This window comes from Nicotiana sylvestris, chromosome 5 (genome assembly GCF_000393655.2).
Source record: "Nicotiana sylvestris chromosome 5, ASM39365v2, whole genome shotgun sequence".
Classification (NCBI taxonomy): Eukaryota; Viridiplantae; Streptophyta; class Magnoliopsida; order Solanales; family Solanaceae; genus Nicotiana; species Nicotiana sylvestris.
Window position 1 is genome coordinate 93,192,168 of NC_091061.1, and position 10,699 is coordinate 93,202,866.

Sequence of the window (10,699 nt, forward strand, 5' to 3'; positions counted from 1 at the left end):
CTCCTTCTTTTCATTTTCCTTTAAAGATTTTTTTTCTTTTCTTTTCTCTCTTTTTTTCTTTTCTTTTTTTTCTTCTTTTTTTACCATGTCTTTTCCATTAGTGATTCCAAAAGAGGGGTATGAAAGAATAACTTAAGGCTCAAAAGGGGAAGCAAGGGTTAAAAGTGTTTGGATAGAATAAAGAATTGCCTCCGTCATCTCATTATCCAATAAATGCCAAATACAAACAAACGAACCAATAATTGCCATAATTAAAGAAATTACGCATAATATCTCTTGACTGCATCAGAATTGATAGCCATGTCGACACATCTCCCCTCGATATCTGTCAAACACAAAGCACCGTTGGACAATACTCTGGTCACGATATAAGGCCCTTGCCAATTTGGGGCGAATTTGCCTTTTGCCTCGACCTGATGTGGGAGGATCTTCTTCAATACCTGCTGCCCTACTTCAAACTTCCTGGGGCGCACCTTCTTATTATATGTTCTTGCCATTCTCTTCTGGTACAGCTGACCATGACACACTGCTGCCAATCTTTTCTCATCTATCAGGCTTAACTGTTCCAACCGAGCTTTGACCCATTCATCATCATCAATCTTGGCTTCAGCGACAATCCGGAGGGATGGAATTTTGACCTCCGCCTGTATAACGGCTTCAGTTCCGTATACCAACAAATAAGGAGTTGTACCTATGGAAGTCCGGACAGTAGTGTGGTAACCCAACAAAGCAAAGGGTAATCTCTCGTGCCATTGTCTGGATCCTTCCACCATCTTTCGCAGTATCTTCTTGATATTCTTATTGGCTGCTTCGACCGCTCCATTCGCCTTGGGACGATATGGGGTGGAATTGCGGTGGGTAATCTTGAATTGTTGGCATACCTCTCTCATCAGGCTGCTGTTAAGATTCGCACCGTTATCCGTGATGATCACTTTTGGGATTCCAAATCTGCAGATGATATGGGAGTGAACAAAGTCCACCACTGCCTTTTTGGTTACCGACTTGAAGGTTTTAGCCTCAACCCATTTGGTGAAGTAATCAATGGTCACAAGAATGAACCTGTGGCCGTTGGATGCTGCTGGTTCGATAGGTCCAATGACATCCATGCCCCATGCTACAAACGGCCAGGGTGCTGTCATCGTATGTAACTCTGTTGGCAGAGAATGGATCAGATCTCCATGTATTTGGCATTGATGGCATTTCCTTACGAAAGTGATACAGTCGTGTTCCATGGTGAGCCAATAACACCCTGTTCGAAGGATTTTCCTTGCCAATACATATCCGCTCATGTGTGGCCCACAAACTCCAGCATGTACCTCTGCCATAACCGTCGTGGCTTGACCGGCATCTATACATCTCAACAATCCTAAATCCGGGGTTCTTTTGTACAACACTCCTCCGCTGAGGAAGAAACCATTCGACAAACGCCGAAGGGCTCTTTTTTGGTCTCCCGAGGCCTGTTCTGGATATGTCCCCATTCTGAGGTATTCCTTGATATCATGAAACCAGGGTTCGCCATCTGGCTCCTCTTCTACGGCATTACAGTAAGCGTGCTGATCACGGACCTGGATGTGCAGAGGATCAACATACATTTTGTCAGGGTGGTGCAGCATTGATGCTAAGGTGGCCAAGGCATCCGCAACCTCATTGTGAACTCTCGGGATATGTTTGAACTTCACCGATCGAAATCGCTTGCTCAGATCATGCAAGCATTGTCGGTATGGTATGAGCTTTAGATCTCGTGTTTCCCATTCGCCCTGAATTTGATGTACCAAGAGGTCCGAGTCTCCCAAGACCAAGACGTCTTGGACATCCATGTCAGCAGCCAAGCGCAGACCCAGAATGCAAGCTTCATACTCGGCCATATTATTGGTGCAATAGAAGCGTAGTTGAGCCGTAACAGGATAATGGCGTCCTGTTTCAGAAATGAGTACTGCTCCTATTCCAACCCCTTTTGCATTTGCAGCTCCGTCGAAGAAAAGCTTCCAACCCGGTTCCTCAGTTAATTCCATCTCATTTGTATGCATTACCTCTTCGTCGGGAAAGTACGTTCTTAAGGGCTCGTACTTTTCATCAACGGGATTCTCTACCAAATGATCGGCCAGCGCCTGGGCTTTCATGGCTGTCCTCGTCACATAGACGATATCAAACTCTGTGAGCAGAATTTGCCATTTTGCTAACCTTCCCGTGGGCATAGGTTTCTGAAAGATATACTTCAATGGGTCCAAACGGGATATGAGATAAGTAGTATATGAAGACAGGTAGTGCTTCAACTTCTGAGCTACCCAAGTTAGGGCGCAACATGTTTTCTCGAGTTGAGTGTACTTGACCTCATGTACTGTGAATTTCTTGCTAAGATAGTAGATGGCCTGCTCCTTCCTTCCTGTGTCGTCATGTTGCCCCAGAACACAACCAAATGAATTTTCCAGGACCGTCAGATAAAGAATTAAGGGCTTCCCTGGCTTAGGCGGGACCAATACGGGTGGATTAGACAGATACCCTTTGATTTGGTCGAAGGCCTCCTGACACTCTGCCGTCCAACCTACCGTAGCATCCTTTCTCAGCAGCCGAAATATGGGCTCACAAGTTGTGGTGAGTTGAGCGATGAACCTGCTGATGTAATTAAGTCTACCCAGCAAACTCATCACCTCTGTTTTGTTCTTTGGCGGTGGCAAATCTCGGATGGATTCAATTTTGGATGGGTCTAACTCAATCCTTCATCGACTGACGATGAACCCTAACAGTTTTCCTGATGGAACCCCGAATGCGCATTTGGCTGGGTTAAGCTTGATATCATACCTTCGGAGTCTTTGGAAAAACCTCCTTAGGTCTGCTACATGGTCCTCCTGACGCCAAGATTTTATGATCACATCATCGACGTACACCTCGATTTCTTTGTGTATCATGTCATGAAACACAGCAGTCATTGCTCGCATGTACGTTGCCCCGGCGTTCTTCATTCCGAACGGCATTACCCGATAGCAGTAGGTTCCCCATGGCGTAATAAACGCTGTCTTCTCAGCATCCTCCTCGTCCATTAGGATCTGATGATAACCCGCATAGCAATCCACAAAGGATCCGATCTCGCGCCCAGCGCAATTATCGATCAGGATATGAATGTTGGGTAACGGAAAATTGTCCTTGGGACTTGCTTTGTTGAGGTTGCGGTAGTCGACGCACACCCTGATTTTTCCATCCTTCTTTGGGACTGGTACCACATTGGCCAACCACTCGGGATATCGAGTGACCCGAATGACCTTCGCCTGCAACTGCTTAATCACCTCTTCTTTGATCTTTACACTCATTTCTGTTTTAAATTTCCTTAGTTTTTGCTTGACCGGAGGGTATGCCGGGTCAGTGGGCAGTTTGTGAACCACTAAATTGGTGCTTAATCCAGGCATATCATCATATGACCATGCAAAAACATCCTTGAATTCCGTGAGGGTTTTGATCAATTCTTCCCTGACATTCGGCTCAATGTGGATGCTAATTTTGGTTTCTTGGACGTTATCAGCGTCTCCTAGATTCACAGCCTCAGTGTCATTTAGGTTGGGTTTGGGTTTTTCCTCAAATTGGTACAGTTCTCGGTTTATCCCTTCGAAGGCTTCACCTTCGTCACATTCAGATTCATTGTCACAAACGTCCTCTTGCATCATTGAGTCGAATTCAGATTGATTTATTAGACTAGGTCGAAGATCCGTTGTGCATGCCATGTCATTAGAACCAGTAAAAAGAGAACTGTTCAGAAAGAAAAAGAACAAAACAAAAATTAAAAAAGGACAAAAAGAGAGAACTTTATTAAACTTGCGGGATAAAAGGGTTCACACTTTTACAAGACAAACGTAAAATTTGGATTACACCCTGGAATAATCCGAACAAAACAAACAAACAAAACATAAATCAAAGCCTACTACCAAGACTCCCCTCGGACCGGAAGAGGAGTAACAGTCCAATTGTTGGTTTTGGCCTCAGGCCCCACAAACTGTATCTCTGCTCTGCTGGAACCTTCTCCAGCTTCTACCATACTGACATCCGCGAATAGCCTCTCAAAACTCTGATTCAGGTCCTCATTTATATCGATCAATGGTCCTAGAATCTTTGGGACCGGTGACCCCTTGGCACTTGCTTTAACAAAAGACCTTGAGAGACGTGGCACCGGCTTAGGCAGAAACCAGACCCTCTTCTTCATTTTTCGCGCTTGCTTCCTATCTGCTGCGGTTGGTTTGAACCCCAATCCGAAAGTTTCCAGATTTTTAGGCAAGGTGACAGGTTGGACAATCCCCTGAAGCTCGACTCCTAGGCACTTTCCCGGCACAAATCCATTACCCAGCATTTCCGAGACCATCATGACTGTTGCGCTAGGGTGTGGGATGATCTCTCCTTCAGAAATTTTGTTGGCCGACCCTGTGTCGAAAATCTGGTAGACCCAAGGACCTTTGTCATCAGCGGTCTCTATGAAAGGTACAATGGCTCCACCCATGGTGCACGTTGTATCCTCGCCGTGTAACACGACCTCTTGTCTTTCCCACTCGAACTTCACCATCTGATGTAGGGTGGAGGGCACCGCTTTGGCTGCATGAATCCATGGTCATCCCAACAGCAGGTTATAAGATACTGTGGCATCTAACACCTGGAATTCCATGGTAAACAGGACCGGACCAATGGTCAGTTCAAGTACAACATCCCCTACAGTGGTTGTTCCGTTTCCGTCAAACCCTCGGACACAGATACTGTTCTTGTGGATCCTTCCGTGGTCGATCTTTAACTGGTTCAGGGTAGATAGTGGACAAATATTGGCGCTTGAGCCATTATCCACCAATACTCGAGTTACCACCGAGCCTTCACATTTGACAGCTAGGTATAAAGCTTTATTATGCTCCGTACCTTCCATCGGCAGGTCATCATCTGAGAATGTTACCCTGTTCACCTCGAAAATCTTGTTGGCAATGGTTTCCAGGTGGTTTACAGAAATCTCACTGGGTACATGAGCTTCGTTCAATATCTTCATCAGGGCCCGCCGATGCTCCTCAGAATGGATTAGTAATGACAGCAGTGAGATCTGGGCCAGTGTTTTCCTCAGCTGTTCGACCACGGAATAGTCCTGCACTTTCATCTTCCTCAGGAACTCCTCAGCCTCTTCTTCGGACACAGGTTTCTTGGTTGCAACTGGGTTGGTTCTTCTTAGCTCCACCGGAGCAAAACATCGACCTGATCGAGTCAGTCCTTGCGCTTCACAACTAACTTCTTCTACCTGTTTTCCTTTGTACATCACCACCGCCTTTTCATATTTCCAAGGCACAGCCTTGCTATCAATCATCGGCAGCTGGACTACAGGCTTTACGGTGACCGGTTCTTTATATGCCCCCTTTAGCACAACAGCATGTGCGGGCGGAACCCCTGATATTACCAACTTGTTTGGCTCGGGTTTGCTTGTTATGGCGGACGGGCTTTTTCCCAATATCACTACTGGCTTGACGCTTTCTCCCTGTGACTGTACCTTCGTTCCCCCACTGGTTGAGACTTCCTTCGGGGCGGCTTGGATCATCATCACTGTTTGTGAGGGTTTTCTCAATTCTCCTCCCTCATACACCAACTCAATCATGTAAGTCTCGTGGTGCGCTGGCAGTGGGTTTTGGTTGATGTTAGGAGCTTCTGGTGTCTGGACCTCGATCTTATTGGTGTCGATAAGATCCTGTATGGCATGCCTTAACTTCCAACACTTCTCGGTGTCATGCCCGAGCATCCCTGAGCAGTATTCACAACTTATTGATCGATCCAAATTCTGAGGTGGGGGATTTGGTTCTCGAGTCTGGACAGGACTAACCAAACCCAATTGCCTCAGCTTGTGGAACAAAGCGGTGTAGGTTTCTCCCAACTCCGTGAAAGTTCTCTGTTTCCGCAACCTGTCATTCCTAGCATCTGGATTTCCCCGAAAACCTGCCCCTGGAGGGTTTCTATACGCCCTTGGTGGAGGATAGGTGTTTTGTGGTGGTGCATATATGTTCTGGGGAGCCGGCGCGCGCCATTGCGGGCGAACCGGAGGCTGGGTGTATGCTTAGGCCTGGTGTACGGAACAATGTGGTTCTCGAGGTGGATAGAAATTTTGTGGTGGGTTGTATGGGCAGTTTGACCTGTGAGGTCTGGGTTGGTTGTAGTGCGGCCTGCCAGCCCTGGACCAACTGCCTGCCTCGATCGTGGCAACCTCTTCTTTCTTTCTTCTCAGCGCACCTCCCGTGCCGCTTTGAATAGCCTGGGTTGTGGCTTTGAGTGCCGAATAGTTCAAGATTTTGTCAGACCTCAGACCCTCTTCTATCATGACCCCTATCTTGACCACCTCGTTGAAAGATTTTCCAACTGTTGTCACCAAGTGACCAAAGTAGGTTGGATCCAATGTTTGCAAGAAATAGTCCACCATCTCTCCCTCTCTCATGGGAGGATCGACTCTAGCTGCTTGTTCTCTCCAGCGGAACCCGAACTCGCGAAAACTTTCCCCGGGTTTCTTCCCAGTTCTTAATAATGTGAGACGGTCAGGGACTATCTCGAGATTGTACTGGAAATGACCTGCAAAAGCCTGCGCCAGATCATCCCAAGTATACCACCTACTGGAATCCTGCCTGGTATACCATTCTAGTGCAGATCCGCTCAGACTTTGGCCGAAATAAGCTATCAGCAGCTCATCCTTGCCGCCTGCCCCTCTCATTTTGCTACAGAATCCCCGCAAATGTGCCATGGGATCACCGTGCCCTTCATATAGATCAAATTTAGGCATCTTGAACCCAGCCGGGAGTTGGACGTCTGGGAAAGGGCATAGATCTTTGTATGCTACGCTGACTTGGTTGCCCAGCCCGTGCAAGTTCCTGAAGGACTGCTCCAGGCTTTTGAACTTTCTCAATACTTCATCCTGTTCAGGGGCCTTAGCCGGCTTTTCAATCTCTGCCGGCACTTCCAAATGTGGATTGTAAGCCTGTGGTTCGGGGGCATGAAACGTAGGCTCAGGGGGATAGTACTGTGTATCGTGAGCCTGAAACAATGGCTCACTGGTCGTTCTTTGCAAAGGGGCTGATGTTGGTCCCACAAAAATGGGAATATTGGGTGTTGGGAGAGGTTGATGGGGTGGTGGAGCTTGGGAATCATGAGGGCTTCTTTCTTGATGATAAAGGGGATTTGGGCGGCTTGTGGAAGGGCCAGAGTGAGGGTATTCCGGCATGTGCCCCAGTGTTTCAGGGCTCTTTTGTGTTTTGGTGGCTAGCTGCATTTCACTCATCTCTAGTCCCATCCTTTCAATCTTTTCCATCGCTTCTTTCAACAACTGGCTCATCGGCCTCTCTTCCTCATTACTATTCTCTGAGGTAGTCATGCTTGTTGCTATCGGTCCTTTGGATCTGGTTTGGTAGGAGTGTGTTGCCAGAGTTCTTTAACAACTAACTTGTCTGGTATCAGACAACAACAAACTTTTGTTAGCCTTAGAGTTTAACAGATTTGATCATAACACATAGAGGATGCAATGCTCCTAGGCAGCTAACCGTTTCTACATGCTTTGCTTCAAACAACATGCGTCATCCCGGCTTGCTCATTTGCTCCCTTTTTATTTATTTTTGTATTTCCTTTTCTTTCTTTATTAAAAGCGGTCGAATCTTATGGGGATTGCCTACGTATCACGTCCCCGCACGAATCAGACCAAGCGTAGTTCTGCCTCAAAGTAAAGACACATAGAAATTCTTCTGGAATCACTTAATTTCATTATCAAAATTTGCTATTACACATTACTTCAAATAAAAATAGCAAAAGTACAGACTCCACGGTTTTGAACTTGGTTTGAAGAAAAGAAAACAACATATGGGAAAACAACAAAAGCCAAATAAACAGGACTTGACCAAAAACTAATTCTCCAACTTAAGGGCCCGCGAGGCATCATTCGGCTTTTCCGCGGCTCTAGGTGTAAGGTCTCTTTGCAGGCTCTTCAACTCGTTCATAATCCGGTGGACGCAGCTTATGATGGAAACAAGGAGGGTCTTCCGAGGTGTTCGCTTACAGTCCAGGCATTTCATGTAGATGTAATGCCCGATTTCGTCAATCCTTGCTCAAATGTTATCCCTTTCACTGAACAACTGCCTGATTTGTCGGTTCTTTAACCCCAGTGCCTGAGCATTGTCGGCAAGTCGATCCTGGAACAACTCCATTTGTCTTTCCATGCAGGCCATTGCATCGTAGCACTGTCTTCTGTCGGCCTGGGCGTCTCGTGCTTGTTTGATGATCCGATCATGTAGAGTGGAGTTCGTCTCCCTTAATATCCCGACGCTCATTTCATAATCCCTTATGACCTGTTGCAAACGCTGCTTCCGGGCCATTGTGTACTTTGCCCATCTGACCTTCATCCTTGCTATGCAAGCTTTTGATTGTTCTAATTCTTCTTGGCTTTGGATGACCTGATTTCTCAAACTTGCTATCAATCTTTCGTTAGAGCGACGCTTCTGTCGGTCAACGTTACTCTTACTGGCTTGGCGAAGGCGGGCCTTCAAGGTTTGGTTTTCTTGGGCTAGCTTGTTTCTTTCAGCCTGCTCCGAGGCGACTTGCACATTGTTCTCAAATACAAGCCTTTTGACTTGTTGCTTTAGCTTCCCGATTTCAACCCGGTAACCTTCCTCCCTTTTTAACCATCCCCATTGCTCTTGTGAATCATTTGTGAAGTGTTGGACGTGGGCCCTTTTAGCAGGTCTTTGCCGAATCTGAAACCTTCTTTCGAACCAAGCATCGTACTTTGGGTCTACCTCACCTTTAGCTAGTTCTCGCACCATGGTCTTGGGCTCCAAGAATCTACATTCATGCCACAGTTTTCTAATCTTCCCCTCGGGGAATATGACTCCCGGGCTTAATTCCAAGGCATGCTTGCTCAGATCTTCATCAGTAGGGACTACTTGAAACCTGCCCAGTTGTCGTAATACCCGATGAGGGGCATATGGCTGGATGCTGCGAAGCCCCATTAAGAGAACATGACATTCTTCAGCCGACATGTAGATCACCTCAGTATCAGTCAACCAACCGAATGCCCATTCAATTTGGTCAGCTGTTGTTGACCTTAACCGTGTAAACCATGCTTCGACACCTTCAGGAAATCTGGCGCCTGTCATGCGCTTCTTGAATCCGCTGATACAATTCCTCTCGGTCAACCCGTGGTTCATGTATCCTACTCGGTGATGGAGATGTTCCTGCATCCATAGCTGAAGTAACAGGTTGCAACCTTGGAAGAACTTGCCTCCTTCTCGGCATATAGTCAGAGCCCGGTAGATTTCGGACAAAATCAAAGGAACCACAGTACTATTGGTTCTTTTGATTGCCACGTCGGCCATCCCTACCAGACCTATCTCTATCTTTTTATCCTTCCTTGGACAGACCATGACTCCCAAGAATGCTGTGATAAAAGCCAAAGTACGTCTTGCTTCCCATTTGTTTCTGTTCCCGCCGTGAGTTAGCCCAAGGTTCGGTTCCTCGAAACCCTGCGGGGCTCCGTACCGCTGATACAAGAAATGGAGATCACAACATCCTCTCGATAAATCGTCATGTTGTATCTTCCGACTGATGCTTAGTAGATCCAGAAACGCATGCGGAGACACTGGCCTTGGCGAAAGCAAATATTGCCCTCTTAACCTCTCATTCAATCCCGCATATCCGGCAACTTCCTCAAGTGTCGGTGAAAGTTCAAAGTCAACAAAACGGAATACATTGCGGGTTGGGTCCCAAAATGGTATTAGAGCTTCAAGAATATCTGTCCTCGGCCTAACACCCAACAAATTTACAAAACCTCCCAATATTCTTCCTACTACCCCTTTGCTATCGGCTTCCAAGTCATTCCACCACATGTGGAGTTGTAGAGGGACCTCGCTGAGGGCCGAGAATGGTTCATTTTGCTCTGTGCTCATCCTGCACATTTATTAAGGTGACCTTTTAGGCGAAAACAAAAACCTTTATTTTGACTCTAAACAAAAAATCTTTGAAAACAAAAACAAACAATATATGTATTTATATACATGTGTATATATATGTACATATATGCTTTATGGTATATCATTATTGGTAAAATGAAAAAGGGAGTTGGACCCGATGAGGGTTGCCTACGTATCCCACATCCGGTGAGAATCAAACCGACGTAGTTCGGGTAATAAACTAACTAGTTTATTTATTTATTATTATTTTTTTTATTTCTTTTTTTTGAAAATAGAGTAAAATAAAATAAAAACTCATTCCTCATTCTCAGCTTGCTATTTTTCTCTTTTCTCTTTTCCTTTGTTTTTAGTAAAACAAACTCATAAATATACCCATTTTCTCTTCTATCTGCATTTTGTCATTTTTTTTATTTATTATTTTTTTTGTAAAAATTTCCCAACATTCAAAACCGGTCATCATGCATGTTTGAAGCAAATAAATGCACAAGCAGTGAGTAGGATGCATCAGGATGGCCTTTTCTATTTCAGGTTGCTATTCCTAGACGGACCCAACCCCTGTGTTGAGTCCCCTAAGTCAAAAATGCACATGATGCAAATAAGCGTTCCTACTAGGGATCCGGCATGAAGTTGAGTTATTCTAGGTTCAGAACCTGGGTGTTTGTTCTAGACCTGGCTTACCCGAGCGGACAGCTCGAGCCGAGGGGGGGCAGCGTACCGGGAATACAGAAGCTTCACCGGCTTAGCAACTTGTCCGAACC